The sequence below is a fragment of the Misgurnus anguillicaudatus genome, chromosome 17, assembly GCF_027580225.2.
Source record: "Misgurnus anguillicaudatus chromosome 17, ASM2758022v2, whole genome shotgun sequence".
Taxonomy (NCBI): domain Eukaryota; kingdom Metazoa; phylum Chordata; class Actinopteri; order Cypriniformes; family Cobitidae; genus Misgurnus; species Misgurnus anguillicaudatus.
Genome location: NC_073353.2, coordinates 205,098 through 232,033, shown reverse-complemented (window position 1 = coordinate 232,033; position 26,936 = coordinate 205,098).

Here is a 26,936-nt window from a genome sequence, read left to right as displayed (position 1 = left end):
AGTTTGACACGTTGCCATGAGAACAGCATTCGAGATGTCTAAAATTCCTTCGCAATTTATCATCTACAATGTCTCGGCATCATGTTGACCACTTCTGGTGTCAATCGCATGAATCCCATACGAGGAGTATTGAAAGGTTCACAGCATGTAACTGTCAGCCTTAAATATGTGTAAAAATGAAAGTAAAGTTTGATGCATTGCCATGGGAACAGCGTTTGAGATATCATAATCCCTTCGCAATTTATCATCTACAATGTCTCGGCATCATGTTGACCACTTCTCGTGTCAATCGCATGAAAATCCTAGAAGGAGTATTTAAAAGTTAACTGTATGAAAGGCTTAAATATGCCTTTAAAATGAAAGTAAAGTTTGACAGGTTGCCATGGGAACAGCGTTTGAGATATCAAAAATCCCTTCGCAATTTATCATCTACAATGTCTCGGCATCATGTTGACCACTTCTCGTGTAAATCGCATGAAAATCCTAGAAGGAGTATTTAAAAGTTAACTGTATGGAACTGAAAGGCTTAAATATGCCTGAAATAAAAGTAAAGTTTGCAGCATTGCCATGGGAACAGCGTTCGAGATATCAAAAATCCCTTCGCAATTTATCATCTACTATGCCTCTGCATCATGTTGACCACTTCTCGTGTCAATCGCATGAAAATCCTAGAAGGAGTATTTAAAAGAACATTGCATGGAACTGTCAAAAAAATCCAGCTTCGTGACTGACACACTTCCTGGCGCCTGGTGGTGGCGCTATACCCGAGACTCACAATAGGCACATCGATGCGTTCAGAATCTTCAGACGAACAAACACCCCGCATGTCATCACAATAAGACATTTTTTGCCTTAGATATTAGACACTTCCTGTTTCTCTGATTTCGCCATGACTTTGTCGCTTCGCCTTGGCAGAACCGTTCAAGATATCAAAAATCCCTTCGCAATTTAGCAAGTACAATGTCTCGACATCATGCTCACCACGTTTGGTGTCAATCCCATGAATCCCCTAGAAGGAGTATTCAAAAGTTCACCGCATGCATTTTTTAAACAATCCAAAATAACCGACTTCCTGTTGGGCGGAGCTTAAATGTTAGGGGGCGAAAGTTGTTCGGGTCGATGAGATCTATATGTGTACCAACTCTCGTACATGTGCGTACATTTTTGCCTGATCTGTGCCTCAATGTTTGTTTTTGAATTACAGGGGGCGCTACAGAGCCCCCGTGCCACGCCCGTGTTCCAGCCTTTGGATTTCTGCGATGACGGACGACTCTGAAGTCTGTGCCAAATTTCAAGAGTTTTCGAGTATGTTAAGGCACTCAAAAAGTCCAAAAGTGTTGAAAAAAAATAAAAAAAAAAAATAATAAATATAGCTGCAAGCAGCGATGGCGGGCCCTCGCACATATTTTTACCGCTACACGGTGCCTCCGAGAAAACGATGCACGGTGGGCATGTGCATCAAGTGGGTAAATATCAGTGGATATTTAGGTACTGTAGGTAAAAGAAACCCCACATTTTAGACAAACGGGGGCGCTAGTGAGACACTAAATAGACACGCCTTTATCTGATGTTTTTGTCAACACTTAACAGCCGACAACTCTGATGTGTGTGCCAAATTTAAATTTAATCTAAGCACGCCAAGAGCCTTAAATATGCCTGAAATAAAAGTAAAGTTTGACGTGTTGCCATGGGAACAGCGTTCGAGATGTCAAAAATTCCTTTGCAATTTAGCATCTACAATGTCTCAGCATCATGTTGACCACTTTTTGTGTCAATCGCATGATTTTTCTAGAAGGAGTATTTAAAAGAACATTGCCTGGAACTGTCAAAAAATCCAGCTTTGTAAATGACACACTTCCTGCTGCCTCGTGGTGGCGCTATACCCGGGAGTCACAATAGGCACATCGATGCGATCGGAATCTTCAGACGAACAAACACCCCGTGTGTCATCACAATAAGATATTTTTTGCCATAGATATTAGACACTTCCTGTTTCTCTGATTTCACCATGACTTTGCCGCTTCGCCATGGCAAGACCGTTCGAGATATCAAAAATCCCTTCGCAATTTAGCAAGTACAATGTCTTGACATCATGATCACCACGTTTGGTGTCATTTGCATGAATCCCCTAGGAGGAGTATTCAAAAGTTCACAGCATGCATTTTTTAAACAATCCAAAATGGCGGACTTCCTGTTGGGCGGAGCTAAAATGTTAGAGGGCGAAAGTTGTTCGGGTCGATGAGATCTATATGTGTACCAACTTTCGTAAATGTGCGTACATGTTTGCCCGATCTGCGCACTCCTGTTTGTTTTTGCATTACAGGGGGCGCTACAGAGCCTCCGTGCCACGCCCGTGTTCCAGCCTTTGCCCGTTCGCAATGACGGACGACTCTGACATCTATGCCAAATTTCAAGAGTTTTCGAGTATGTTAAGGCACCCAAAATGTCCAAAAGTGTTGAAAAAAATAAAAAAAATAATAATAATAATAAAAATAATAATAAAAATAATAATCCGAGCAAAAACAATAGGGCTTCGCACCTTTCGGTGCAGGCCATTCTGGCCTGCTCCTCGGTGCTCGGGCCCTAAATATAGCTGCAAGCAGCAATGGCGGGCCCTCGCACGTTTTTTTACCGCTACACGGTGCGTCCGAGAAAATGAGGCACGGTGGGCAAGGGCATCAAGTGGGTAAAATATCAGTGGGTTATTTAATGTTGTTTCTGAGCCATTTGGGGACTGTAGGTAAAAGAAACCCCACATTTTAGACAAACAGGGGCACTAGTGAGCCACTTAAGAGACACGCCTATGTCTGACATTTTGTCAACACTTAACAGCCGAAAACTCTGATGTGTGTGCCAAATTTAAAGTTCAACTAAGCACGCCAAGAGCCTTAAACGTGCCTGAAATTAAAGTAAAGTTTGACGCGTTGCCATGGAAACAGCGTTCGAGATGTCAAAAATTCCTTCGCAATTTATCATCTACAATGTCTCGGCATCATGTTGACCACTTCTGGTGTCAATCGCATGAATCCCATACGAGAAGTATTTAAAGGTTCACAGCATGTAACTGTCAGCCTTAAATATGTGTAAAAATGAAAGTAAAGTTTGATGCATTGCCATGGGAACAGCGTTCGAGATATCAAAAATCCCTTCTCAATTTATCATCTACAATGTCTCTGCATTATGTTGACCACTTTTCGTGTCAATCGCATGAAAATCCTAGAAGGAGTATTTAAAAGTTAACTGTATGCAACTGAAAGGCTTAAATATGCCTTTAAAATGAAAGTAAAGTTTGACGCGTTGCCATGGGAACAGCGTTCGAGATGTCAAAAATTCCTTCGCAATTTATCATCTACAATGTCTCGGCATCATGTTGACCACTTTTGGTGTCAATCGCATGAAAATCCTAGAAGGAGTATTTAAAAGAACATCGGATGGAACTGTCAAAAAAATCTACCTTTGTGACTGACACACTTCCTGGCGCCTGGTGGTGGCGCTATAACCGGGAGTCACAATAGGCATATCGATGCGATCGGAATCTTCAGACGAACAAACACCCCGCATGTCATTACAATAAGACATTTTTTGCCTTAGATATTAGACAATTCCTGTTTCTCTGATTTCACCATAAGTTTGTCGCCTCGCCATGACAGAACCGTTCGAGATATCAAAAATCCCTTCGCAATTTAGCAAGTCCAATGTCTTGACATCATGATCACCACGTTTGGAGTCAATCCCATGTATCCCCTCGGAGGAGTATTCAAAAGTTCACCGCATGCATTTTTTAAACAATCCAAAATGGCCGACTTCCTGTTGGGCGGAGCTTAAATGTTAGAGGGCGAAAGTTGTTTGGGTCGATGAGATCTATATGTGTACCAACTTTCATACATGTGCGTACATTTTTGCCCGATCTGTGCACTACTGTTTGTTTTTGCATTACAGGGGGCGCTACAGAGCCCCCCTGCCACGCCCGTTTTCCAGCCTTTGGCTTTCGGCGATGACGGACGACTCTGACGTGTGTGCCAAATTTCAAGAGTTTTCGAGTATGTTAAGGCCCCCAAAATGTTCAAAAGTGTTAAAAAAAAAAAAATAAATAAATAAATATAGCTGCAAGCAGCAATGGCGGGCCCTCGCACGTTTTTTTTCCGCTACACGGTGCCTCCGAGAAAACGATGCAAAGTGGGCACGTGCATCAAGTGGGTAAATATCAGTGGACTATTTCATGTTGCTACTGACCAATTTGGGTACTGTAAATAAAAGAAACCCCACATTTAGACAAACGGGGCGCTAGTGAGCCACTAAATAGACACGCCTTTATCTGACCTTTTTGTCAAAACTTAACAGCTGACAACTCTCATGTGTGTGCCAAATTTAAAGTTAATCTAAGCACGCCAAGAGCCTTAAATATGCCTGAAATTAAAGTAAAGTTTAAAGCGTTGCCATGGAAACAGCGTTCGAGATGTCAAAAATTCCTTCGCAATTTAGCATCTACAATGTCTCAGCATCATGTTGACTACTTTTAGTGTCAATCGCATAAACATTCTAGGAGGAGTATTTAAAAGAACATCACATGGAACTGTCAAAAAAATCAACCTTTGTGACTGCAACACTTCCTGGCGCCTGGTGGTGGCGCTATACCCGAGACTCACAAAATAGGCACATCGATGCAATTAGAATCTTCAGACGAACAAACACCCCGCGTGTCATCATAATAAGACATTTTTTACCTTAGATATTAGACACTTCCTGTTTCTCTGATTTCGCCATGAATTTGTCGCCTCGTCATGGCAGAACCGTTCGAGATATCAAAAATTCCTTCGCAATTTAGCAAGTACAATGTCTCGGCATCATGATCACCACGTTTGGTGTCAACCCCATAAATTCCCTAGAAGGAGTATTCAAAAGTTCACAGTATGCTTTTTTAAACCATCCAAAATGGCCGACTTCCTGTTGGGCGGAGCTAATAGGTTTGATTGTGAAAGTTGTTCGTGTCGATGGGATCTATATACGTACCAACTCTGGTACATGTGCGTACATGTTTTCCCGATTTGTGCACCAATATTTTTTTTGCATTACAGGGGGCGCTACAGAGCCCTACTGCCACGCCCGTGTTCCAGCATTTGCCCGGTCCTAATGGCCGACGTCTTTGAGGTCTGTGCCAAATTCCCGGTGTTTTCGAGCATGTTAAGGCACCCAAAGTGCATGCCAAGTGCTTAAATATGCCTGAAAATGAAAGTAAAGTTTGACGTGTTGCCATGGGAGCAGCATTCGAGATATCAAAAATCCCTTCGCAATTTATCATCTACAATGTCTCAGCATCATGTTGACCACTTTTGGTGTCAATCGCATGAAAATCCTAAGAGGAGTATTTAAAAGAACATCACATGGAACTGTCAAAAAATTCACCTTTTGTGACTGCCACACTTCCTGGTGCCTGGTGGTGGCGCTATACCCGGGAGTCACAATAGGCACATCGATGCGATCGGAATCTTCAGACGAACAAACACCCCGCGTGTCATCACAATAAGACATTTTTTGCCTTAGATATTAGACACTTCCTGTTTCTCTGATTTCGCCATGAATTTGTCGCCTCGCCATGACAAAACCGTTCGAGATATCAAAAATCCCTTCGCAATTTAGCAAGTACAATGTCTCAGCTTCATGATCACCACGTTTGGTGTCAATCCCATTAATCCACTAGGAGGAGTATTTAAAAGTTCACCGCATGCATTTTTTAAACAATCCAAAATGGCCGACTTCCTGTTGGGCGGAGCTAATATGTTAGAGTATGAAAGTTGTTCGGGTCGATGAGATCTATATGCGTACCAACTTTCGTACATGTGCGTACATGTTTGTCCGATCTGTGCACCAATGTTTTTTTTTTCATTACAGGGGGCGCTACAGAGCCCCCCTGCCACGCCCGTGTTCCAGCCTTTGGTTTTCTGCGATGAAGGACGACTCTGACGTCTGTGCCAAATTTCAAGAGTTTTCGAGTATGTTAAGGCACTCAAAATTCCCAAAAGTGTTGAAAAAAATAATAAAAAAAAAAAAAAAAAAAAAAAAAAAATAATAAAAAATATAGCTGCAAGCAGCAATGGCGGGCCCTCGCACGTTTTTTTACCGCTACACGGTGCGTCCGAGAAAACGATGCACGGCGGGCAAGGGCATCAAGTGGGTAAAATATCAGCGGGCTATTTAATGTTGTTTCTGAGCCATTTGGGGACTGTAGGTAAAAGAAACCCCACATTTTAGACAAACAGGGGCACTAGTGAGCCACTTAAGAGACACGCCTATGTCTGACCTTTTTGTCAACACTTAACAGCCGAAAACTCTGATGTGTGTGCCAAATTTAAAGTTCAACTAAGCAGGCCAAGAGCCTTAAACATGCCTGAAATTAAAGTAAAGTTTGACGTGTTGCCATGGGAACAGCTTTTGAGATGTCAAAAATTCCTTCGCAATTTATCATCTACAATGTCTCGGCATCATGTTGACCACTTCTGGTGTCAATAACATTATTTCCTCAGGAGGAGTATTTAAAAGTTTACCGCATACAGCTGTAAGGTTTAAATATGCCTTAAAAATGAAAGTAAAGTTTGACAGGTTGCCATGGGAACAGCGTTTGAGATATCAAAAATCCCTTCACAATTTATCATCTACAATGTCTCGGCATCATGCTGACTGCTTCTCGTGTCAATCGCATGAAAATCCTGGAAGGAGTATTTAAAAGAACATCGGATGGAACTGTCAAAAAAATCCACCTTTGTGACTGACACACTTCCTGGCGCCTGGTGGTGGCGCTATACCCGGGAGTCACAATAGGCACATCGATGCGATCAGAATCTTCAGACGAACAAACACAATGCGTGTCATCACAATAAGACCCTTTTTACCTTAGATATTAAACACTTCCTGTTTCTCTGATTTCGCCATGAATTTGTCGCCTTGCCATGACAGAACCCTTCGAGATATCAAAAATCCCTTTGCAATTTAGCAAGTTCAATATCTTGACATCATGATCACCACGATTGGTGTCAATCCCATGTATCCCCTCGGAGGAGTATTCAAAAGTTCACTGCATGCATTTTTTAAACAATCCAAAATGGCCGACTTCCTGTTGGGCGGAGCTAATAGGTTAGAGTGCGAAAGTTGTTCGGGTTGATGAGATCTATATGTTTACCAACTTTCATACATGTGCGTACATTTTTGCCCAATCTGTGCACTACTGTTTGTTTTTGAATTACAGGGGGCGCTACAGAGCCCCCGTGCCACGCCCGTGTTCCAGCCTAAGGCTTTCGGCGATGACGGACGACTCTGACGTCTGTGCCAAATTTCAAGAGTTTTCGAGTATGTTAAGGCCCCCAAAATGCCCAAAAGTGTTGAAAAAAATAAAAAAAATAATAATAAAAATAATAATCCGAGCAAAAACAATAGGGCTTCGCACCTTTCGGTGCAGGCCATTCTGGCCTGCTCCTCGGTGCTCGGGCCCTAATAATAATCCGAGCAAAATCAATAGGGCTTCGCACCTTTCGGTGCAGGCCATTCTGGCCTGCTCCTCGGTGCTCGGGCCCTAAATATAGCTGCAAGCAGCGATGGCGGGCCCTCGCACGTTATTTTTCCGCTACACGGTGCGTCCGAGAAAACGATGCACGGTGGGCAAGGGCCTCAAGTGGGTAAATATCAGTGGGCTATTTAATGTTGTTACTGACCCATTTGGGGACTGTAGGTAAAAGAAACCCCACATTTTAGACAAACGGGGGGGGGGGGGGTCTAGTCAGCCACTAAATAGACACGCCTTTATCTGACCTTTTTGTCAACACTTAACTGCCAACAACTCTGATGTGTGTGCCAAATTTAAAGTTAATCCAAACACGCCAAGAGCCTTAAAAAAGTCTTAAATAAAAGTAAAGTTTGACGCGTTGCCATGGGAACAGCGTTCGAGATGTCAAAAATTCCTTCGCAATTTAGCATCTCCAATGTCTCAGCATCATGTTGACCACTTCTGGTGTCAATCGAATGAATATTCTAGAAGGAGTATTTAAAAGTTCACTGCATGGAACTGAAAGGCTTCAATATGCCTTTAAAATGAAAGTAAAGTTTGACACGTTGCCATGGGAACAGCATTCGAGATATCAAAAATCCCTTCGCAATTTATCATCTACAATGTCTCAGCATCATGTTGACCACTTTTGGTGTCAATCGAATGAATATCCTAGAAGGAGTATTTAAAAGAACATCGGATGGAACTGTCAAAAAAATCCACCTTTGTGACTGACACACTTCCTGGCGCATGGTGGTGGCGCTATACCCGAGACTCACAATAGGCACATCGATGCGATCGGAATCTTCAGACGAACAAACACCCCGCGTGTCATCACAATAAGACATTTTTTGCCTTAGATATTAGACACTTCCTGTTTCTCTGATTTCACCATGACTTTGTCGCTTCGCCACGGCAGAACCGTTCGAGATATCAAAAATCCCTTCGCAATTTAGCAAGTACAATGTCTCGACATCATGATCACCACGTTTGGTGTCAATCCCATGAATCCCCTAGAAGGAGTATTCAAAAGTTCACCGCATGCATTTTTTAAACAATCCGAAATAGCCGACTTCCTGTTGGGCGGAGCTTAAATGTTAGAGGGCGAAAGTTGTTCGGGTCGATGAGATCTATATGTGTACCAACTCTCGTACATGTGCGTACATTTGTGCCCGATCTGTGCCCCAATGTTTGTTTTTGAATTACAGGGGGCGCTACAGAGCTCCCTTGCCACGCCCGTATTCCAGCCTTTGCATGAGCCTAGTGGCACGCGACTCTGACGTGTGTGCCAAATTTCAAGACTTTTTGAGTATGTTAAGGCTCCCAAATTAGCACAAGTGTTGAAAAAAATAAAAAAAATAAAAAATAAAAAAATAATAAATTCGAGCAAAAACAATAGGGCTTCGCACCTTTCGGTGCAGGCCATTCTGGCCTGCTCCTCGGTGCTCGGGCCCTAATAATAATAAAAATAATAATCCGAGCAAAACCAATAGGGCTTCGCACCTTTCGGTGCAGGCCATTCTGGCCTGCTCCTCGGTGCTCGGGCCCTAATAAAAAATATAGCTGCAAGCAGCAATGGCGGGCCCTCGCACGTTTTTTTACCGCTACACGGTGCGTCCGAGAAAACGATGCACGGCGGGCAAGGGCATCAAGTGGGTAAAATATTAGTGGGCTATTTAATGTTGTTTCTGAGCCATTTGGGGACTGTAGGTAAAAGAAACCCCACATTTTAGACAAACGGGGGAACTAGTGAGCCACTAAATAGACACGCCTTTATCTGACCTTTTTGTGCACACTTAACAGCCGAAAACTCTGATGTGTGTGCCAAATTTAAACTTAAACTAAGCACGCCAAGAGCCTTAAATATGCCTGAAATTAAAGTAAAGTTTGACGCGTTGCCATGGGAACAGCGTTCGAGATGTCAAAAATTCCTTCGCAATTTATCATCTACAATGTCTCGGCATCATGTAGACCACTTCTGGTGTCAATCGCATGAATCCCATACGAGGAGTATTTAAAGGTTCACAGCATGTAACTGTCAGCCTTAAATATGTGTAAAAATGAAAGTAAAGTTTGATGCATTGCCATGGGAACAGCGTTCGAGATATCAAAAATCCCTTCGCAATTTATCATCTACAATATCTCGGCATCATCTTGACCACTTCTCGTGTAAATCGCATGAAAATCCAAGAAGGAGTATTTAAAAGTTAACTGTATGGAACTGAAAGGCTTAAATATGCCTTTAAAATGAAAGTAAAGTTTGACGCGTTGCCATGGGAACAGCGTTTGAGATATCAAAAATCCCTTCGCAATTTATCATCTACAATGTCTCAGCATCATGGTGACCATTTTTGGTGTCAATCGCATGAAAATCCTAGGAGGAGTATTTAAAAGAACATTGCATGGAACTTTCAAAAAAATCCAGCTTTGTGACTGACACACTTCCTGGCGCCTGCTGGTGGCGCTATACCCGGGAGTCACAATAGGCACATCGATGCGATCGGAATCTTCAGATGAACGAACACCCCGCGTGTCATTACAATAAGACATTTTTTGCCTTAGATATTAGACACTTCCTGTTTCTCTGATTTCGCCACAACTTTGTCGGCTCGCCATGGCAGAACCGTTCGAGATATCAAAAATCCCTTCGCAATTTAGCAAGTCCAATGTCTCGACATCATGTTCATCACTTTTGGTGTCAATCGCATGCATCCTCTAGGAGGAGTATTCAAAAGTTCAACGCATGCATTTTTTAAACAATCCAAAATAGCTGACTTCCTGTTGGGCGGAGCTTAAATGTTAGAGGGCGAAAGTTGTTCGGGTCGATGAGATCTATATGCGTACCAACTCTCATACATGTGCGTACATATTTGCACGATCTGTGCATCAATGTTTTTTTTTGCATTACAGGGGGCGCTACAGAGCCCCCGTGCCACGCCCGTGTTCCAGCCTTTGCCCGTACGCAATGACGGACGACTCTGACGTCTGTGCCCAATTTCAAGAGTTTTCGAGTATGTTAAGGCACCCAAAATGCCCAAAAGTGTTAAAAAAAATAAAAAAAAAAAAAATAAAAAAAAATAAAAAAAAAACAATAAATTCGAGCAAAACCAATAGGGCTTCGCACCTTTCGGTGCAGGCCATTCTGGCCTGCTCCTCGGTGCTCGGGCCCTAAATATAGCTGCAAGCAGCAATGGCGGGCCCTCGCACGTTTTTTTACCGCTACACGGTGCGTCCGAGAAAACGATGCACGGTGGGCAAGGGCATCAAGTGGGTAAATATCAGTGGGCTATTTAATGTTGCTACTGAGCCATTTGGGGACTGTAGGTAAAAGAAACCCCATATTTTAGACAAACGGGGGCGCTAGTGAGCCACTTAAGAGACACGCCTATGTCTGACCTGTTTGTGCACACTTAACAGCCGACAACTCTGATGTGTGTGCCGACTTTTAGGTTAATCTAAGCACGCCAAGAGCCCTAAATATGCCTGAAATAAAAGTCAAGTTTGGGGCGTTGCCATGGGAACAGCGTTCGAGATTTCAAAAATCCCATCGCAATTTAGCGTCTACAATGTCTCTGCATCATGTTGACAACTTCTGGTGTGAATCGCATTATTTCCCTAGAAGGAGTATTTAAAAGAACATTGCATGCAACTGTCAGGCTTAAATAAGCCTTTAAAATGAAAGTAAAGTTTGACACGTTGCCATGGTAACAATGTTCGAGATATCAAAAATCCCTTCGCAATTTATCATCTACAATGTCTTAGCATCATGTTGACCACTTTTGGTGTCAATCGCATGAATATCCTAGAAGGAGTATTTAAAAGAACATCGGATGGAACAGTCAAAAAAATCCACCTTTGTGACTGACACACTTCCTGGCGCCTGGTGGTGGCGCTATACCCGAGACTCACAATAAGCACATCGATGCGATCGGAATCTTCAGGCAAACAAACACCCCGCTTGGCATCACAATAAGAACTTTTTTGCCTTAGATATTAGACACTTCCTGTTTCTCTGATTTTGCCACAACTTTGTCGACTCGCCACGGCGGCACCGTTCGAGATATCAAAAATCCCTTCGCAATTTAGCAAGTACAATGTCTCAACATCATGATCACCACGTTTGGTGTCAATTCCATGAATCCTCTAGGAGGAGTATTTAAAAGTTCACCACATGCATTTTTGAAACAATCCAAAATAGCCGACTTCCTGTTGGGCGGAGCTTAAATGTTAGAGTGCGAAAGTTGTTCGGGTCGATGAGATCTATATGCGTACCAACTCTCGTACATGTGCGTACATTTTTGCCCGATCTGTGCCCCAATGTTTGTTTTTGCATTACAGGGGGCGCTACAGAGCTCCCTTGCCACGCCCGTGGTCCAGCCTTTGCCCAAACCTGATGGCCAACGACTCTGACGTCTGTGCAAAATTTCAAGAGTTTTTGAGTATGTTAAAGCCCCCAAATTGCCCCGAAACGTAAAAAAAAAATTAAAAAAAAAAAAAATAATAAAAAATATAGCTGCAAGCAGCAATGGCGGGCCCTCGCACGTTTTTTTACCGCTACACGGTGCGTCCGAGAAAACGATGCACGGTGGGCAAGGGCATCAAGTGGGTAAAATATCAGTGGGCTATTTAATGTTGTTTCTGAGCCATTTGGGGACTGTAGGTAAAAGAAACCCCACATTTTAGACAAACAGGTGCACTAGTGAGCCACTTAAGAGACACGCCTATGTCTGACCTTTTTGTCAACACTTAACAGCCGAAAACTCTGATGTGTGCAGAGATGTATAGTAACGAAGTAGAACTACTTCACTACTGTACTTAAGTACTAAAAGACAGTATCTGTACTCTACTGAAGTATTATTTTTTTCTCCTACTTCCACTTTTACTTCAGTACATATTTTCGATGAGTTTAATACTTTTACTCCAATACATTTTTTATGTGCTGCATAGTTACTCGTTACACTCAAATGTTACGAATCATTCCAAACCTACATTATCACTGATACACATTAGAAACACACACAGATTGTGGTCTCAACCAATAGGAGATAGTGAAGAGCGGACCCCTCCCTCCCTCTCACTCACAAATATGAGCCGCGGTTGTGGACAAATGTGAAGTGAAGAGAGAACCAAAGTGCACGAGAGAGACCGATAGAGAGAGAGAATTTGCGAGAAAGGGCGAGTGTGCGCGAAAGAAGGAAACCTAAATACATTGAAACATCTTGTACCTTTACCTATTACCATTACATCGACTAATATTTTATTAATTCTGAATTTTCTATTGCCATATTAGTTAAATTAATCTGAACATTCCTGTCCTTGTACTCCTGCTACAGCCAAAGCAATTGTGAGTGTCCTTTAGCTTAAACATTTGAAATAATATAAACAAAATTATATTCAAACTTTTGACTGTTTTCTTTAATAACTACATTACACAATACTTGTACTTTTACTTTCAGTACTTGAGTAGTATATTTTAAAATAAACTACTTGCAATACTTAAGTACAAAACATGTTTAATACTTCAGTACTTCCACTTAAGTGGTGTGCTCACTTTTTTGATAGAGCACTTGTACTTTTACTCAAGTCTGGGTCCCTAGTACTTTATACATCTCTGGATGTGTGTGCCAAATTTAAAGTTCAACTAAGCACGCCAAGAGCCTTAAACATGCCTGAAATTAAAGTAAAGTTTGACGCGTTGCCATGGGAACAGCGTTCGAGATGTCTAAAATTCCTTCGCAATTTATCATCTACAATGTCTCGGCATCATGTTGACCACTTCTGGTGTCAATCGCATGAATCCCATACGAGGAGTATTTAAAGGTTCCCAGCATGTAACTGTCAGCCTTAAATATGTGTAAAAATAAAAGTAAAGTTTGATGCATTGCCATGGTAACAGCGTTTGAGATATCAAAAATCCCTTCGCAATTTAACATCTACAATGTCTCGGCATCATGTTGACCACTTCTCGTGTCAATCGCATGAAAATCCTAGAAGGAGTATTTAAAAGTTAACTGTATGCAACTGAAAGGCTTAAATATGCCTTTAAAATGAAAGTAAAGTTTGACAGGTTGCCATGGGAACAGCGTTTGAGATATCAAAAATCCCTTCGCAATTTATCATCTACAGTGTCTCGGCATCATGTTGACCACTTCTCGTGTCAATCGCATGAAAATCCTAGAAGGAGTATTTAAAAGTTAACTGTATAAAACTGAAAGGCTTAAATATGCCTTTAAAATGAAAGTAAAGTTTGACGCGTTGCCATGGGAATACCGTTTGAGATATCAAAAATCCCTTCGCAATTTATCATCTACAATGTCTCGGCATCATGGTGACCACTTTTGGTGTCAATCGTATGAAAATCCTAGAAGGAGTATTTAAAAGAACATTGCATGGAACTTTCAAAAAAATCCAGCTTTGTGACTGACACACTTCCTGGCGCCTGCTGGTGGCGCTATACCCGGGAGTCACAATAGGCACATCGATGCGATCGGAATCTTCAGATGAACAAACACCCCGCGTGTCATTACAATAAGACATTTTTTGCCTTAGATATTAGACACTTCCTGTTTCTCTGATTTCGCCACAACTTTGTCGGCTCGCCATGGCAGAACCGTTCGAGATATCAAAAATCCCTTCGCAATTTAGCAAGTCCAATGTCTCGACATCATGTTCACCACTTTTGGTGTCAATCGCATGATTCCTCTAGGAGGAGTATTCAAAAGTTCAACGCATGCATTTTTTAAACGATCCAAAATAGCTGACTTCCTGTTGGGCGGAGCTTAAATGTTAGAGCGCAAAAGTTGTTCGGGTCGATGAGATCTATATGTGTACCAACTTTCGTACATGTGCGTACATGTTTGCACGATCTGTGCTTCAATGTTTTTTTGCATTACGGGGGCGCTACAGAGCCCCCGTGCCACGCCCGTGTTCCAGCCTTTGCCCGTTCGCAATGACGGACGACTCTGACGTCTGTGCCAAATTTCAAGAGTTTTCGAGTATGTTAAGGCACCCAAAATGCCCAAAAGTGTTAAAAAAAAAAAAAAAAAAAAAAAAATATAGCTGCAAGCAGCGATGGCGGGCCCTCGCACGTTTTTTTACCGCTACACGGTGCGTCCGAGAAAACGATGCACGGCGGGCAAGGGCATCAAGTGGGTAAAATATCAGTGGGCTATTTAATGTTGTTTCTGAGACATTTGGGGACTGTAGGTAAAAGAAACCCCACATTTTAGACAAACAGGGGCACTTGTGAGCCACTTAAGAGACACGCCTGTGTGTGACCTTTTTGTCAACACTTAACAGCCGAAAACTCTGATGTGTGTGCCAAATTTAAACTTAAACTAAGCACGCCAAGAGCCTTAAATATGCCTGAAATTAAAGTAAAGTTTGACGCGTTGCCATGGGAACAGCGTTCGAGATGTCAAAAATTCCTTCGCAATTTATCATCTACAATGTCTCGGCATCATGTCGACCACTTCTGGTGTCAATCGCATGAATCCCATACGAGGAGTATTTAAAGGTTCACAGCATGTAACTGTCAGCCTTAAATATGTGTAAAAATGAAAGTAAAGTTTGATGCATTGCCATGGGAACAGCGTTTGAGATATCAAAAATCCCTTCGCAATTTATCATCTACAATGTCTCGGTATCATGTTGACCACTTCTCCTGTCAATCGCATGAAAATCCTAGAAGGAGTATTTAAAAGTTAACTGTATGCAACTGAAAGGCTTAAATATGCCTTTAAAGTGAAAGTAAAGTTTGACGCATTGCCATGGGAACAGCGTTTGAGATATCAAAAATCCCTTCGCAATTTATCATCTACGATGTCTCGGCATCATGGTGACCACTTTTGGTGTCAATCGCATGAATATTCTAGAAGGAGTATTTAAAAGAACATTGCATGCAACTGTCAAAAAAATCCACCTTTGTGACTGACACACTTCCTGGCGCCTGTTGGTGGCGCTATACCCGAGACTCACAATAGGCACATCGATGCGATCGGAAGCTTCAGAAGAACAAACACCCCGCGTGTCATCACAATTAGACATTTTTTGCCTTAGATATTAGACACTTCCTGTTTCTCTGATTTCGCCACAACTTTGTCGCCTCGCCATGGCAGAACCGTTTGAGATATCAAAAATCCCTTCGCAATTTAGCAAGTACAATGTCTCGGCATCATGTTCACCACGTTTGGTGTCATTTGCATGAATCCTCTAGGAGGAGTATTTAAAAGTTCACTGCATGCATTTTTTAAACAATCCAAAATGGCCGACTTCCTGTTGGGCGGAGCTAAAATGTTAGAGGGCGAAAGTTGTTCAGGTCGATGAGATCTATATGCGTACCAACTCTCGTACATGTGCGTACATGTTTGCCCGATCTGTGCCCCAATGTTTGTTTTTGCATTACAGGGGGCGCTACAGAGCCCCCCTGCCACGCCCGTGTTCCAGCCTTTGCCCAGACCTGATGGCCGACGACTCTGACGTCTGTGCCAAATTTCAAGAGTTTTCGAGTATGTTTAGGCACCCAAAGTGCCCAAAAGTGTTAAAAAAAAATAATAATAATAAAAATAAAAATAAAAATAAAAATAAAAAAAATAATAATCCGAGCAAAAACAATAGGGCTTCGCACCTTTCGGTGCAGGCCATTCTGGCCTGCTCCTCGGTGCTCGGGCCCTAATAATAATCCGAGCAAAAACAATAGGGCTTTGCACCTATGGTGCAGGCCATTCTGGCCTGCTCCTCGGTGCTCGGGCCCGAAATATAGCTGCAAGCAGCGATGGCGGGCCCTCGCACGTTATTTTAACGCTACACGGTGCCTTCGAGAAAACGATGCACGGTGGGCAAGTGCATCAAGTGGGTAAATATCAGTGGACTATTTCATGTTGCTACTGACCCATTTAGGTACAGTAGGTAAAAGAAACCCCATATTTTAGACAAACGGGGGCACTAGTCAGCCACCAAATAGACACGCCTTTATCTGATGTTTTTGTCAACACTTAACAGACGAAAACTCTGATGTGTGTGCCAAATTTAAAGTTCAACTAAGCACGCCAAGAGCCTTAAACATGCCTGAAATTAAAGTAAAGTTTGACGTGTTGCCATGGGAACAGCGTTCGAGATGTCAAAAATTCCTTCGCAATTTATCATCTACAATGTCTCGGCATCATGTTGATCACTTTTGGTGTCAATCCCATGAAAATCCTAGAAGGAGTATTTAAAAGTTTACCGCATGCAGCTGTAAGGTTTAAATATGCCTTAAAAATGAAAGTAAAGTTTGACAGGTTGCCATGGGAACAGCGTTTGAGATATCAAAAATCCCTTCGCAATTTATCATCTACAATGTCTCTGCATCATGTTAACCACTTCTCGTGTCAATCACATGAAAATCCTAGAAGGAGTATTTAAAAGAACATCACATGGAACTGTCAAAAAAATCAACCTTTGTGACTGCAACACTTCCTGGCGCCTGGTGGTGGCGCTATACCCGAGACTTACAATAGGCACATCGATGCGATCGGAATCTTCAGACGAACAAACACCCCGCATTTCATCATAATAAGACATTTTTTGCCTTAGATATTAGACACTTCCTGTTTCTCTGATTTCGCCATGACTTTGTCGCTTCGCCATGGCAGAACCGTTCAAGATATCAAAAATCCCTTCGCAATTTAGCAAGTACAATGTCTCGACATCATGATCACCACGTTTGGTGTCATTTGCATGAATCCCCTAGGAGGAGTATTCAAAAGTTCACCGCATGCATTTTTTAAACAATCCAAAATGGCGGACTTCCTGTTGGGCGGAGCTAAAATGTTAGAGGGCGAAAGTTGTTCGGGTCGATGAGATCTATATGCGTACCAACTTTCGTAAATGTGCGTACATTTTTGCCCGATCTGTGCATCAATGGTTTTTTTTGCATTACAGGGGGCGCTACAGAGCCCCCGTGCCACGCCCGTGTTCCAGCCTTTGGATTTCTGCGATGACGGACGACTTTGACGTCTGTGCCAAATTTCAAGAGTTTTCGAGTATGTTAAGGCACCCAAAAAGTCAAAAAGTGTTAAAAAAAAAAAAAAAAAAAAAAAATAATAATAATAATAATAAAAAATATAGCTGCAAGCAGCGATGGCGGGCCCTCGCACGTTTGTTTACCGCTACACGGTGCCTCCGAGAAAACGATGCACGGTGGGCAAGTGCATCAAGTGGGTAAATATCATGCTGCTACTGACCCATTTAGGTACTGTAGGTAAAAGAAACCCCACATTTTAGACAAACAGGGGCGCTAGTGAGCCACTAAATAGACACGCCTTTATCTGACGTTTTTGTCAACACTTAACAGCCGACAAATCTGATGTGTGTGCCAAATTTAAAGTTAATCTAAGCACACCAAGAGCCTTAAATATGCCTGACATAAAAGTAAAGTTTGACACGTTGCCATGGGAACAGCGTTAGTGATGTCAAAAATTCCTTCGCAATTTAGCGTCTACAATGTCTCAGCATCATGTTGACAACTTCTGGTGTGAATTGCATTATTTCCCTAGAAGGAGTATTAAAAAGAACATTGCATGCGACTGTCAGGCTTAAATAAGCCTTTAAAATGAAAGTAAAAAGTTTGACGCGTTGCCATGGGAACAGCGTTTGAGATATCAAAAATCCCTTCACTATTTATCATCTCCAATGTCTCGGCATCATGTTGACCACGTTTGGTGTCAATCGCATGAATATCCTAGAAGGAGTATTGAAAAGTTCACTGCATGGGCTTAAATATGCCTTTAAAATGAAAGTAAAGTTTGAAGCGTTGTCATGGGAACAACGTTCGAGATATCAAAAATCCATTCGCAATTTATCATCTACTATGTCTTGGCATCATGTTGACCACTTTTGGTGTCAATCGCATAAACATTCTAGGAGGAGTATTTAAAAGAACATCACATGGAACTGTCAAAAAAATCAACCTTTGTGACTGCAACACTTCCTGGCGCCTGGTGGTGGCGCTATACCCGAGACTTACAATAGGCACATCGATGCGATCGGACTCTTCAGACGAACAAACACTCCGCGTGTCATCACAATAAGATATTTTTTGCCTTAGATATTAGACACTTTCTGTTTCTCTGATTTCGCCATGACTTTGCCGCTTCGCCATTGCAACACCGTTCGAGATATCAAAAATCCCTTCGCAATTTAGCAAGTCCAATGTCTTGACATCATGATCACCACGTTTGGTGTCATTTGCTTGAATCCCCTAGGAGGAGTATTCAAAAGTTCACCGCATGCATTTTTTAAACAATCCAAAATGGCCGACTTCCTGTGGGGCGGAGCTAATAGGTTTGATTGTGAAAGTTGTTCGGGTCGATGAGATCTATATACGTACTAACTTTCGTACATGTGCGTACATGTTTGCCCGATTTGTGCACCAATATTTTTTTTGCATTACAGGGGGCGCTACAGAGCCCTACTGCCACACCCGTGTTCCAGCGTTTGCCCGGTCCTAATGGCCGACGACTTTGAGGTCTGTGCCAAATTTCTGGTGTTTTCGAGCATGTTAAGGCACCCAAAGTGCATGCCAAGTGCTTAAATATCCCTGAAAATGAAAGTAAAGTTTGACGTGTTGCCATGGGAGCAGCATTCGAGATATCAAAAATCCCTTCGCAATTTATCATCTACAATGTCTCAGCATCATGTTGACCACTTTTGGTGTCAATCGCATGAAAATCCTAGGAGGAGTATTTAAAAGTACACCGCATGCAACTGTCAAAAAATCCACCTTTTGTGACTGCCACACTTCCTGGTGCCTGTTGGTGGCGCTATACCCGAGACTCACAATAGGCACATCGATGCGATCGGAATCCTTGGCCGAACATACACACTGCGTTTTTATCCCAATAAGAAATTTTTTGCTTTAGATATTAGACACTTCCTGTTTCTCTGAATTCGCCATGAATTTGTCGCCTCGCCATGGCAACACCGTTCGAGATATCAAAAATCCCTTCGCAATTTAGCAAGTCCAATGTCTCTGCCTCATGGTCACCACGTTTGGTGTCAATCGCATGAATCCCCTATAAGAAGTATTTAAAAGTTCATGATTAACACACTTCCTGCTGCCTGGTGGTGGCGCTATACCTGAGACTCACAATAAGCACATCGATGCGATCGGAATCTTCAGACGAACAAATGCCTCGCTTGGCATCACAATAAGACATTTTTTGCCTTAGATATTAGACACTTCCTGTTTCTCTAATTTCGCCACAAATTTGTCGCCTCGCCATGGCAGGACCGTTCGAGATATCAAAAATCCCTTCGCAATTTAGCAAGTACAATGTCTCGACATCATGATCACCACATTTGGTGTCATTCGCATGAATCCCCTAGAAGGAGTATTTAAAAGTTCACCGCATGCATTTTTTAAACGATGCAAAATATCCGACTTCCTGTTGGGCGGAGCTTAAATGTTAGAGGGCGAAAGTTGTTCGGGTTGATGAGATCTATAAGCGTACCAATTCTCGTACATGTGCGTAAATTTTTGCCCGATCTGTGCATCAATGGTTTCTTCTGCATTACAGGGGGCGCTACAGAGCCCCTGTGCCACGCCCGTTGTCCAGCCTTTGGTTTTCTGCAATGACGGACGACTCTGACGTCTGTGCCAAATTTCAAGAGTTTTCGAGTATGTTAAGGCACCCAAAATCCCCAAAAGTGTTAAAAAAAATAAAAAAAAAAAATAAAAAAAAAATAATAATAAATTTGAGCAAAAACAATAGGGCTTCGCACCTTTCGGTGCAGGCCATTCTGGCCTGCTCCTCGGTGCTCGGGCCCTAAATATAGCTGCAAGCAGCAATGGCGGGCCCTCGCACGTTTATTTACCGCTACACGGTGCGTCCGAGAAAACGATGCACGGCGGGCAAGGGCATCAAGTGGGTAAATATCAGTGGACTATTTTATGTTGTTACTGACCCATTTGGGGACTGTAGGTAAAAGAAACCCCACATTTTAGACAAAGGGGGCGCTAGTGAGCCACTAAATAGACATGCCTTTATCTGACGTTTTTGTGCACACTTAACAGTCGACAACTCTGATGTGTGTGCCAACTTTTAGGTTAATCTAAGCACGCCAAGAGCCCTAAATATGCCTGAAATAAAAGTAAAGTTTGAAGCGTTGCCATGGCAACAGCGTTCGAGATGTCAAAAATTCCTTCGCAATTTAACATCTACAATGTCTCTGCATCATGTTGACCACTTTTGGAGTCAATCGCATGAAGATTCTAGAAGGAGTATTTAAAAGTTCACTGCATGCAACTGTAAGGCTTCAATATGCCTTTAAAATGAAAGTAAAGTTTGTCGCGTTGCCATGGGAACAGCGTTCAAGATATCAAAAATCCCTTCGCAATTTATCATCTACAATGTCTTGGCATCATGTTGACCACTTTTGGTGTCAATCGCATGAATATTGTAGAAGGAGTATTTAAAAGAACATCACATGGAACTGTCAAAGAAATCAACCTTTGTGACTGCAACACTTCCTGGCGCCTGCTGGTGGCGCTATACACGAGACTTACAATAGGCACATCGATGCGATCGGGATGTTCAGACGAACAAATACCCCGCGTGTCATCACTATAAGACATTTTTTGCCTTAGATATCAGACACTTCCTGTTTCTCTGATTTCACCACAACTTTGTCGCCTTGCCATGTCAGAACCGTTCGAGATATCAAAAATCCCTTCGCAATTTAGCAAGTACAATGTCTCGACATCATGATCACCACGTGCGGTGTCAATCCCTTGTATTCCCTTTGGAGGAGTATTCAAAAGTTCACCCCATGCATTCTTTAAACAATCCAAAATGGCCGACTTCCTGTTGGGCGGAGCTAAAAGGTTAGAGTGCGAAAGTTGTTCAGGTCGATGAGATCTATATGTGTACCAACTTTCATGCATGTGCGAACATTTTTGCCCGATCTGTGCCCCAATGTTTGTTTTTGCATTACAGGGGGCGCTACAGAGCCCCCATGCCACGCCCGTGTTCCAGCCTTTGCCCAGACCTGATGGCCGACGACTCTGACATCTGTGTCAAATTTCAAGAGTTTTCGAGTATGTTTAGGCACCCAAAGTGCCCAAAAGTGTTAAAAAAAAAATAATAATAATAATAAATATAGCTGCAAGCAGCGATGGCGGGCCCTCGCACGTTTGTTTACCGCTACACGGTGCCTCCGAGAAAACGATGCACGGTGGGCAAGTGCATCAAGTGGGTAAATATCATGCTGCTACTGACCCATTTAGGTACTGTAGGTAAAAGAAACCCCACATTTTAGACAAACGGGGGCGCTAGTGAGCCTTTAAATAGACACGCCTTTATCTGACGTTTTTGTCAACACTTAACAGCCGACAAATCTGATGTGTGTGCCAAATTTAAAGTCAATCTAAGCACACCAAGAGCCTTAAATATGCCTGACATAAAAGTAAAGTTTGACACGTTGCCATGGGAACAGCGTTAGAGATGTCAAAAATTCCTTCGCAATTTAGCGTCTACAATGTCTCAGCATCATGTTGACAACTTCTGGTGTGAATTGCATTATTTCCCTAGAAGGAGTATTAAAAAGAACATTGCATGCGACTGTCAGGCTTAAATAAGCCTTTAAAATGAAAGTAAAAAGTTTGACGCGTTGCCATGGGAACAGCGTTTGAGATATCAAAAATCCCTTCACTATTTATCATCTCCAATGTCTCGGCATCATGTTGACCACGTTTGGTGTCAATCGCATGAATATCCTAGAAGGAGTATTGAAAAGTTCACTGCATGCAACTGAAGGGCTTAAATATGCCTTTAAAATGAAAGTAAAGTTTGACGCGTTGTCATGGGAACAACGTTTGAGATATCAAAAATCCCTTCGCAATTTATCATCTACAATGTCTTGGCATCATGTTGACCACTTTTGGTGTCAATCGCATAAACATTCTAGGACGAGTATTTAAAAGAACATCACATGGAACTGTCAAAAAAAATCAACCTTTGTGACTGCAACACTTCCTGGCGCCTGGTGGTGGCGCTATACCCGAGACTTACAATAGGCACATCGATGCGATCGGAATCTTCAGACGAACAAACACCCCACGTGTCATCACTATAAGAAATTTTTTGCCTTAGATATTAGACACTTCCTGTTTCTCTGATTTCGCCATGACTTTGCCGCTTCGCCATGGCAACACCGTTCGAGATATCAAAAATCCCTTCGCAATTTAGCAAGTCCAATGTCTTGACATCATGATCACCACGTTTGGTGTCATTTGCATGAATCCCCTAGGAGGAGTATTCAAAAGTTCACTGCATGCATTTATTAAACAATCCAAAATGGCGGACTTCCTGTTGGGCGGAGCCAAAATGTTAGAGGGCGAAAGTTGTTCGGGTCGATGAGATCTATATGTGTACCAACTCTCGTACATGTGCGTACATGTTTGCACGATCTGTGCATCAATGTTTTTTTTTGCATTACAGGGGGCGCTACAGAGCCCCTGTGCCACGCCTGTGTTCCAGCCTTTGTCTGTTCGCAATGACGGACGACTCTAACGTCTGTGCCAAATTTCAAGAGTTTTCGAGTATGTTAAGGCACCCAAAATGCCCAAAAGTGTTGAAAAAAAAAAAAAAAAAAAAAAAAACAAACAAAAAAAAATAATAAATTCGAGCAAAAACAATAGGGCTTCGCACCTTTCGGTGCAGGCCATTCTGGCCTGCTCCTCGGTGCTCGGGCCCTAATAAAAAAAATAAATTCGAGCAAAAACAATAGGGCTTCGCACCTTTCGGTGCAGGCCATTCTGGCCTGCTCCTCGGTGCTCGGGCCCTAATAATAATCCGAGCAAAACCAATAGGGCTTCGCACCTTTCGGTGCAGGCCATTCTGGCCTGCTCCTCGGTGCTCGGGCCCTAATAATAATCCGAGCAAAAACAATAGGGCTTCGCACCTTTCGGTGCAGGCCATTCTGGCCTGCTCCTCGGTGCTCGGGCCCTAAATATAGCTGCAAGCAGCGATGGCGGGCCCTCGCACGTTTTTTTACCGCTACACGGTGCCTCCAAGTAAACGATGCACGGTGGGCATGTGCATCAAGTGGGTTAATATCAGTGGACTGTTTCATGTTGCTACTGATCTATTTAGGTACTGTAGGTAAAAGAAACCCCACATTTTAGACAAACGAGGGCGCTAGTGAGACACTAAATAGACACGCCTTTATCTGACATTTTTGTCAACACTTAACAGCCGACAACTCTGATGTGTGTGCCAAATTTAAATTTAATCTAAACACACCAAGAGCCTTAAATATGCCTGAAATAAAAGTAAAGTTTGACGTGTTGCCATGGGAACAGCGTTCGAGATGTCAAAAATTCCTTGGCAATTTAGCATCTACAATGTCTCAGCATCATGTTGACCACTTCTGGTGCCAATAACATTATTTACCTAGAAGGAGTATTTAAAAGAACATCGCATGCAACTGTAATGCTTAAATAAGCCTTTAAAATGAAAGTAAAATTTGTCGCGTTGCCATAGGAACAACATTCGAGATATCAAAAATCCCTTCGCAATTTATCATCTACAATGTCTCAGCATCATGTTGACCACTTTTGGTGTCAATCGCATAAACATTCTAGGAGGAGTATTTAAAAGAACATCACATGGAACTGTCAAAAAAATCAACCTTTGTGACTGCAACACTTCCTGGCGCCTGGTGGTGGCGCTATACCCGAGACTTACAATAGGCACATCGATGCGATCGGAATCTTCAGACGAACAAACACCCCGCGTGTCATCACAATAAGACATTTTTTGCCTTAGATATTAGACACTTTCTGTTTCTCTGATTTCGCCATGACTTTGCCGCTTCGCCATTGCAACACCGTTCGAGATATCAAAAATCCCTTCGCAATTTAGCAAGTCCAATGTCTTGACATCATGATCACCACGTTTGGTGTCATTTGCTTGAATCCCCTAGGAGGAGTATTCAAAAGTTCACCGCATGCATTTTTTAAACAATCCAAAATGGCGGACTTCCTGTTGGGCGGAGCTAAAATGTTAGAGGGCGAAAGTTGTTCGGGTCGATGAGATCTATATGTGTACCAACTTTCGTAAATGTGCGTACATGTTTGCCCGATCTGCGCACTACTGTTTGTTTTTGCATTACAGGGGGCGCTACAGAGCCCCCGTGCCACGCCCGTGTTCCAGCCTTTGTCTGTTCGCAATGACCGACGACTCTAACGTCTGTGCCAAATTTCAAGAGTTTTCGAGTATGTTAAGGCACCCAAAATGCCCAAAAGTGTTAAAAAAAATAAAAATAAAAATAAAAAATATAGCTGCAAGCAGCGATGGCGGGCCCTCGCACGTTATTTTACCGCTACGCGGTGCCTCCGAGAAAACGATGCACGGTGGGCATGTGCATCAAGTGGGTAAATATCAGTGGACTATTTCATGTTGCTACTGACCAATTTGGGTACTGTAGGTAAAAGAAACCCCACAACTCTCATGTGTGTGCCAAATTTGAAGTTAATCTAAACACGCCAAGAGCCTTAAATATGCCTGAAATAAATGTAAAGTTTGACGCAGCGACAACGTCTACAACGTCTCAGCATCATGTTGACCACTTCTGGAGTCAATCACATTATTTCCCTAGAAGGAGTATTTAAAAGTTCACTGCATGCAACTGTAAGGCTTAAATATGCCTTTAAAATGAGAGTAAAGTTTGACACGTTGCCATGGGAAGAGCCTTCAAGATATCAAAAATCCCTTCGCAATTTATCATCTACAATGTGTCAGTATCATGTGGACCACTTTTGGTGTCAATCGCATGAATATCCTAGAAGGAGTATTTAAAAGAACATTGGATGGAACAGTGAAAAAAATCAACCTTTATGACTGCAACACTTCCTGGCGCCTGGTGGTGGCGCTATACCCGGGAGTCACAATAGGCACATCGATGCGATCGGAATCTTCAGACGAACAAACACCCCGCGTGTCATCACAATAAGACATTTTTTGCCTTAGATATTAGACACTTCCTGTTTCTCTGATTTCGCCATGAATTTGTCGCCTCGCCATGGCAGAACTGTTCGAGATATCAAAAATCCCTTCGCAATTTAGCAAGTACAATGTCTCGACATCATGATCACCACGTTTGGTGTCAATCCCATTAATCCACTAGGAGGAGTATTTAAAAGTTCACTGCATGCATTTTTTAAACAATCCAAAATGGCCGACTTCCTGTTGGGCGGAGCTAATATGTTAGAGTACGAAAGTTGTTCGGGTCGATGAGATCTATATGCGTACCAACTTTCGTACATGTGCGTGCATGTTTGTCCGATCTATGCACCAATGTTTTTTTTTCCATTACAGGGGGCGCTACAGAGCCCCCCTGCCACGCCCGTGTTCCAGCCTTTGGTTTTCTGCAATGACGGACGACTCTGACATCTGTGCCAAATTTCAAGAGTTTTCAAGTATGTTAAGGCACTCAAAATTCCCAAAAGTGTTGAAAAAAATAAAAAAAAAATAATAATAATAATAATAATAATAAAAATAATAATCCGAGCAAAAACAATAGGGCTTCGCACCTTTCGGTGCAGGCCATTCTGGCCTGCTCCTCGGTGCTCGGGCCCTAATAAAAATAAAAAAAATAATAAATTCGAGCAAAAACAATAGGGCTTCGCACCTTTCGGTGCAGGCCATTCTGGCCTGCTCCTCGGTGCTCGGGCCCTAATAATAATCCGAGCAAAACCAATAGGGCTTCGCACCTTTCGGTGCAGGCCATTCTGGCCTGCTCCTCGGTGCTCGGGCCCTAATAATAAATATAGCTGCAAGCAGCGATGGCGGGCCCTCGCACGTTTGTTTACCGCTACACGGTGCCTCCGAGAAAACGATGCACGGTGGGCAAGTGCATCAAGTGGGTAAATATCATGCTGCTACTGACCCATTTAGGTACTGTAGGTAAAAGAAACCCCACATTTTAGACAAACGGGGGCGCTAGTGAGCCACTAAATAGACACGCCTTTATCTGACGTTTTTGTCAACACTTAACAGCCGACAAATCTGATGTGTGTGCCAAATTCAAAGTTAATCTAAGCACACCAAGAGCCTTAAATATGCCTGACATAAAAGTAAAGTTTGACACGTTGCCATGGGAACAGCGTTAGAGATGTCAAAAATTCCTTCGCAATTTAGCGTCTACAATGTCTCAGCATCATGTTGACAACTTCTGGTGTGAATTGCATTATTTCCCTAGAAGGAGTATTAAAAAGAACATTGCATGCGACTGTCAGGCTTAAATAAGCCTTTAAAATGAAAGTAAAAAGTTTGACGCGTTGCCATGGGAACAGCGTTTGAGATATCAAAAATCCCTTCACTTTTTTATCATCTCCAATGTCTCGGCATCATGTTGACCA